This window comes from Nelumbo nucifera, chromosome 1 (assembly GCF_055504915.1).
Source record: "Nelumbo nucifera cultivar China Antique chromosome 1, China Antique-T2T, whole genome shotgun sequence".
In the NCBI taxonomy this organism is placed as follows: Eukaryota; Viridiplantae; Streptophyta; class Magnoliopsida; order Proteales; family Nelumbonaceae; genus Nelumbo; species Nelumbo nucifera.
This window is the reverse complement of record NC_142649.1, coordinates 94,638,596-94,646,404: the sequence shown is the minus strand read 5'-3', so window position 1 is coordinate 94,646,404 and position 7,809 is coordinate 94,638,596. Positions and strand designations below refer to the sequence as shown.

Sequence of the window (7,809 nt, the reverse complement as noted above, 5' to 3'; positions counted from 1 at the left end):
CGACGGGCTCCTGCAGAGGAAAGGCAAGTGGTTTTAGGCTGGTATGAGAAATCCACAGATTCTGCAAAACCTCTCTGTGTTTTTGAGTTTTGACCTCCGAAGTTTCAAGTAGAATCATTAACATCATCCCAACTGAAAATCTCAAATATGGGCTTACATCAGATCAAACCATTAGGAAAGAATCTTACCCAATTCAACTCTCAAGGATGGGACCCACTGCTTAGATTTGGACGGTCTGGATTTGGACCCAATCTCAGTAACTACAAGTATGAATAGTAGTTCCCACTTGCATAGGTTGAAATAGCTAATGGGATCATTTTTGTAATTTCAATAGAGAATTCATGCATTACTCGAAATAGTTGAAGGGTATTTAAGTCTTTTTGTCTTCTAATTGACGATGAGTTAACGTCAGGTATTAAATTGTCGCAAAATGAAAGTTCGAGTACTAAATTGATATTCGGCATAAAGTATAGGTACCTATCGGGAATTTTCCCATTATCTTATAGTACCCCTAAATTTTTTGACAATTGTCTAAAACCTCCAAAACATTAATACCTTTAATGGAATAGCAAAAAAAACTATTTTACCCATTATTTTCTTTCAAATTTTTACAATAAGATATAAAAAAAAAGGAGAAAGAAAAAGTCTCCAAACAAGGAAAATGAAGGATTCATGAAGAACGACTGACAGCATTCCCACGCAACAAAGGCAAACCAACGCTACAATGAAGAGTAAGTCTCCAAGCAACCACCCCTTCCCTCCTCTTCTCTCCCCTCCAACTCCCGAACTAAAGCAACTTCCTTCCTCTTTCCTCTCTCTCTCTCTCTAAGAACTCATTCCCACTCTCTCTTTACCTGTTAGAAAGAAGTTTGGGGAGATGAATTTTGGAAAAAGCCCCAAAAACTAGACCTCTACCACAACCTATTCCACCGCCTCGTCGGTGAACTTCGATGCCTTTCCGCTCAAAACCATCAAAGCCCACCAATGTTCTGGAGAGATGCTCCTCTGAACCAATCCTTTACACCATCGGATTGGCCTTGAGCGACAACGAAAATCATAGTACTTTGAAATCTGATGTTCTACTATATCGCCTCTAGACATGTATGGACGTGTTCACAGTTGCATCGTCTCCACTTATATCTTTGTCTCCCTCTTCTCATAATATCGAGGTATAGTGAGTCAAACCTCTTCCATTCATTTCTATATTCACAAAATATAATTTCTTATGTTTGTATTTGAATTCCGACTAAACTTCGATTTCGACTAAATTTGGGGGTGGTGAAAATGCAGAGATACAATGAGGAAGCAAAGGTGGTGGTGAATGTGACGGTGGAAGGAAGTCTGGGACCGATTCGAACCATGACAGCATAGCAAGGTTAGAGCCCTCGTTCTCTACCATCATTTGGTCGCCGTCCCACCGCCGCTCGGTCCATTCATGTATCGCCACCATAGTTTGGGCGGTGGCCCATGGTTCCACCAACCCACTGTTTAAGTCACTTGTATCGCCGACCTCGTTCTCTACTATCAGAGCCCTCTTCTCCACTGTCGTGCAGCAACGGAGAAGATTTTTGTCTCCCAATCATGGAATCACTTGGTTAATTCATGTCGTATGTGATAGGTGGAACCTACCAATAGGGTCATTGAAAATGGGGCTCCGTCTGCCAGATTCAAGTTGGATTAAGAGGAGAGTGCCGCCGCTGCAATTCCCTTGTTCTCCTGATGGTGAACCGAAAAAGAAGCTCAATGAACTCGCGGGAAAATGACTTTCAAAGTAGTTCTGGTAATAGAAAAACAGGGGCATCGATTAGAAGTTCAGTCAGAGACAAAGAATTGATGAGAAAGAGGAGAGAGAGGTCGGAGTAGGAAGAGATCGCCGCCACTAGTTAGGTGTCGAGAGGGATGGAGGGTAGAATTAGATTTAAAAAAATAAAAAAATTATATTTGGTGTCACGTGTGTATGGATTTTGACAAAATATCAAGGAGTGCTAACGTAGGGGTAGAACTAGTCAATTGTCAAAAATATATAGGGGTATTATAAGATAATAGTTAAACAGTAAGGTACAGTTTGTCAATTAGTTAAATAGTAAGGGTAGTTTAAGAAATTTTCCGTTGTTAATATTGTTAATTTGTTAGTGACCAAATTGTCCAATTAAGCCATTAATTTTTCCAATGACCAAATTAACCCTAAGCAGCGACAAATTGTTATGTAACAGATTCTGCTCAGATGAGGGGGGGCAACTGTCATATGGATTGATCGCCCTGCACTTCCACTTGGTCATTAACCAGTGTTTTATTGACACGTTGTAAGCTTTGTTTTTCAGATGTTTTTGTTTAGGTGCAGAATTTATTAGTTGCTTTGTTATTTTGTGAATTGGTGTTCCTTTCATTCATCACTAGATTGCATCCAAATGTATTAGAAGAGGAACAATAAAAAGGAGAATTTGAACATAGGCATTTTAGTAATTTTCACCTTCATTGTAGCACTAGTTGAACGAAGTTATACTTAAGTGTATATTTCCAAAATTGTAGAGTACTAAAATGTCACACTTGAGCTTCCTCATTATCATATTGAGACATGATTCAATCATATGGGTTCACTCCCATTACATGGTTATGTAATGTGTAGCATGCTGGGATAAGCTTGACTTGTGTTTTGAATGGGTAATGTTGCTCAAAAACCAAGAGTGGGAAGAGTTTCTTGAGGACCCCAAAAATTCGTTCAACTATATTCCTAAGCGAGGCATGATAGAGGTTGAACAACTCTTTAGGGTCCTCAGGTTGATGTGAACCCCATTCTTTCATATGGTATTTTATGCTTTAGTACAGAGTGAGGAAGCTAGACTTAAGAGAAAAAACCACATCTATTGGGTAATATTTACCTATTTAAAATAAAAGAAATAGTGCATACCAATTTCCACATTTATACCAAATATGACCTATATGGATATGTATTAACACCTTGTGGGACTTCTAGTCTATGTTCCCTTGTCAATGCACTACTTAACATGTGGGAATCCAATGTAGCACCCTCCCATCCAGGCAACACATATGTGAAAGCAAGTCGAAAGAACATACAACAAGGATATTTTGTGTTGGATATGATTTACGATCATGGAATCTAGCTGCATTTGCAAGTGGAACCTTCACAAGTATATCCATGCCATCAATTACCCCAATACAATCCTGCCAAGCAAGTAATATCGTTTTTATTTTATGATCAATCACCTAAATTCATATAAGCAACTAAGAGGTATAATATTAACACTATCATTACCTTGAAACATGGCCAAAAGTCCTGTTGGTTTATAATCTTAGGTGGTGTATCTATGATAGTTGGTTGAACCAAGTATCTATCTTCTAAGCTCAAAACTACATCCAACACTAACTGCATCCAACATTGAGTTGAAGTGACGACTAACAATCTCCCTGGATCTACTAAAGTGATATACTATGGTCCTATTTCTAACATTGTGTGCTAAGATGTGAAAAAATCTAGCAACTTGTTCTTCTACACTAGTCCTTAATGTATCAGTCGTCTAGTCTCCCGCAAAATTTTATAGTCTGTAGAAGTCTTCTTTCCCCATTCTTAACTAGTTATAACAATCAATGTGCCTTCCCCTATACAATTAATCTAGTAAATCTTGTTGTTGTAAGTCTCGGTTCGCAGAAGATTCCCTATCAACATAGTCCAACCATTCTTGTACAAGAGTCAGTGCAATTGCAACTCCAACAATTGCAATCAACATTTGATTATTCATCTATACATATTCATGATACTTCATGTTACAAAGAAGAAATGATGTGCAATTACTACTACTATAATCAATGAGTTGTTTCACACGTGAAATCCAATCATATTTCAGATGTAAAAAGATTATAATTAAACTAACTGTTACAAAACAGAGAGATTGAGAGAGAGGAGATTTACGAGATAAATGGAGTTAAGGAAAGGAGATTTATGGGATATAATCAAAGTACCTATTAAGCTATAACCAAAGTATATACCTCTTTACAATTTTAAATAATCCAAAGTATCTTGTACACCCCTTCTAAGACCTCGAGATATTTCAAGAAAAAAATAAGCCCAAAGGGATTCAGTTATTTGTTTAGCTACAAGTAACCATTAAAAGTTTTTATTCATTTATGTGATGAGACAAAACCATGTTGGTGGGTGGAGGCTATTTATGTAAACTATCAAGACTCCATGTTCTCTCTCAACTCAACAATGAGAGATAAACACAGTGAATAAAGATAAAACTTCATATTGTCAGATGTTATTCTAAATGTGCCCAAGTTTAAAATCTGAAATCTTGAGTGTATATATATATATAGATAGATAGATAGATAGATAGATAAAGAGAGAGTGAGAATTATGAAAGAAGGGCCCAATTTACATTAATGGTTATAGTATTAAAACACCCCTGTATTTATTTAAACCTACTATTTATTTGGTTGATGTGCTTTAAAATGAGATCTGTCTCTTTGGTTGATCATCATTCAAAATGAATCTTACAAACAACATCATTTCAACCTTATATATTAGAATTGAACTCATCAAGCCAAAGGAAGATGGCCCTATACATCATGCCATGTATCACAAAAACAAAACTATAAAAATGGCCAAATATACTTTGCCATTCATCTTTTCACAACATTCATAAGAAATTGTTAATTAATATTCATAAAAAACAACCATCACCAAATGGCATATGATATGATACAATGTTATTTATTAGAAATAATCATCCTAAAAATTAGGTTGTGTATATTGTGAAGCCCCTAAATTTGGCTTGAAGCCTCTAATTAGAGTCACCACTCAACATGAATCTGGGGTGGTGAGTTCCCAAGAAAAGGTTTTCTCTAGAAAACAAGGGCAGAGCTAAGAATTTTTTATGAGAGGGGCCAAAACTTATGGATGGGCCATAATGGAGGGTAACCGTTGGGTGGAAAGTGAGGGGAGGGAAGAAACTTACATGAAAAAATGTACTATGTGTAGAGATTTCTAGACCATAGGGGGGACCATGGCAACCCTGGGTCCCCCCTTGGCTTTGCCCCTAGCTTGCTTAAACCCAGATTCTGGGATTCTAGCATGAGAGAGAGAATGGATGAAGCACCCATCCCTTATATCCGATGAACCCCAATGCCATGATATGCTTTTCTCTTGCACAAGATACTTGGATCAGGATCTTAATGAATTGAAGAAGTGCTTCAAGTTGGAATTCATGGGTGATGCTACTGGGTCCCCCCCCCCCTGGAACCAACACCTACCTGATATGAGAAATTGGAACCAACTCCTATCTGATAAGAAAGGGCATTCTAGTAAGAGGAAGGTTGAGGGGGGGTTTTGGGTATTTTGAAAAAGGTTAAGGGTAGGAGTGTCCAGGAATTTAATATGTAAGGGCATTATGGGATAAAGGCAAATTAAGGGTGTTTAGGCATTTTAGAATTTTTTGAAGGTAAAAGTGTCTAAAGGTGTTAAGAACATGGGTATTTTAGGGAGAGGGAGAATGGAGGGTATTTTGGGTATTTTAAGGTTTATTAGGGGTAACATAGTCCAAGTGATGTAAATTTAAGGGTATTCTAGGTAGGAAGAAAGGTGAGGGATATTTTGAGGGTTTTTAGGGGCAAAATAGTCCAAATGATGTGAATCTGGGGGTATTTTAGGTAAGAGGGAAGGTAAGGGCATTTTTTAGGTATTTTGTGGGTTTTTAGGGGCAAAATGGTCCAAACGAAGTGAATTTGGGGGTATTATAGGAAGGAAGAAGGGTGAAGGGGTGTTCTAGATATTTTAAGGTTTTTGGGGGTGTTCTAATAAAAGCGGCAAACAAGGGAATATTCTGATCCAAAGGTTAAATACTTTTGGGAGGCCAAGATTTTCTCAGGAAAGGCTAATGTGTTGGTGCTATATCACAAAAAAGTTGTGCAAGCGAATAATAACTTGTGAAATAGAACCTTGCTTCGCTTGAAGGTTATGGATGGAATTCTTAGGTGAAATTTGGTAGGGTGGGGTTTTTTAGGGTCCCAGACTCGTTAGTGGAGTCAAATGAGCCTAAAGAGGCATGTTTCTAGGGGATTTATAAGATCATGGTTCTTGAACAATGAGAATAGCTAAAAAGGAATCTTACTTCAATCAAGGGTTAAATGAAGGAGCATTGTGATGAAACTAGATAAGCAAGGGTTTTAGGGTAGTAGAGTCTTCTGGTACTGCCCAATTGATTAAATGAAGTGTTTATATGAGTAATCTATGGTTTAAGGGGGGTGAGGTGCTTAATTTTGGGTGTTGACATATACCATGTTATTTATCAACCATAATCATCCCAAAATGGTCTGTATATGCCCTACTATTTATCACAAAAATTGTCCTTAAACACACTAATATCCAGAGCAAACGATCATGACCAATAACCAATCGAAGACAACTTGTTATTCATAAAAAAGGAAAAAAAATCAATACAAAGCATTGGTTGTGTAAACCCCATTATCCATTAGACGTTGTTATTCATTTGTCACAAAAAATCAGTCCTATTTGTCAAGAAAATCATTCATATTACCCAATAAAAATGGTTGAATAAATAGATTATTTAACAAAATAATAACCTACAATAAATCCCCAAAAAGGATACAAATAAATCAATTTTATGATCAAATCACATGCCTTTGGAAAAATTGAACAAAACCGAACAAATATCTTAACATTATGGTAAATTTGTAGATTAAACAATCGTTCATCGTTTTCTATAAGAAAAATAGTTAGGACCTCTTACCTTGGCGCAATTTAGCACGAATATTTGAACCCTACAAGTAAAAAATGCAAAAAAAAAAAGTTGGATCTACAAGATACAAGTGTAGATTTAAAAAAAAAAATCAAGCTAAACCGTTGGAAAGAATGGCTTCTGGCTGACAAATGGCCATTTCTTCTCGCCAACACAAGGAGATTGATGCATGATAATTTATGACACATCATATAATGCATGATAATTTATTATTGTTTCGAACACATACTTGCCACTACCACTAGGCACCACATATGACATCTATAGTGGCAACAAAATTCTAGATGAACTAAGTAGAAACACAACAAACAATTCCTCCCTAAAATGGGTGGTTAGCATGCTATGTTTCATATCTAAGTGTTTGTACTTGTTTTTTTGCATCGGATTCAGGAGATTAAGTTGTAACATAGGATAAAATGAATATCTAAAATGTCCATTCACTTTTCACCATTTCTCTTAATTTACTAGGTGCCCATGAAAAAACCACGAACCAGGAAATTGAATTGAAATGAATAAATTGAACAGAAATAAAATCAAGTTAACCAAACCAACCAGTTTGAATTTTGTTTGTTTTTTGTAAAAGGAAATTGATTTTCAGTTTAGTTTCTATTTTAACCTATATGGAAAAAACAATGGTTAACCAAACCAATCAATATATGTATACCCCATATTATTTTTATTAACAATATGCTATAATATACAAATAGCATGATAGGATGACAGAACAAAGCCACAACACAACTGTCTCACGAGTCTATATGATTTGCTTCTTATGCTTTATTGCATTGAAATTTCGTAATACCAAATCACATCACAATCCTTTATCGCAATCTCCCCCTCAATTGGTAATTGATTACTCATTACATAGGCTTGTTGAAACTTGGCATCATATGTCATACTCAACTTCTCAATTGCATTCCCTTGGCACATTCTACATCATGGTAACAATTTGTGGTGTCTTATCACGTTTTGGATCCACATTGCAACAAGACTAACATAGTTTCACGTCATACTTTTGTCCTGAGAACACACCTCA

At 36.4% G+C, this 7,809-nt stretch overlaps 1 long non-coding RNA gene across 1 annotated transcript; it reads right to left on the bottom strand.

Moving 5' to 3' along the window:
• Positions 1-1,640: 1,640 nt before the first annotated feature.
• LOC148803570 (uncharacterized) lies at positions 1,641-6,887 on the bottom strand. Its single transcript, XR_016076901.1, has 3 exons — positions 6,765-6,887; positions 3,076-3,183; positions 1,641-1,777 (listed from the first exon to the last, which is right to left on the bottom strand). It is a non-coding gene; the product is annotated as an uncharacterized LOC148803570 (long non-coding RNA).
• Positions 6,888-7,809: the final 922 nt, after the last annotated feature.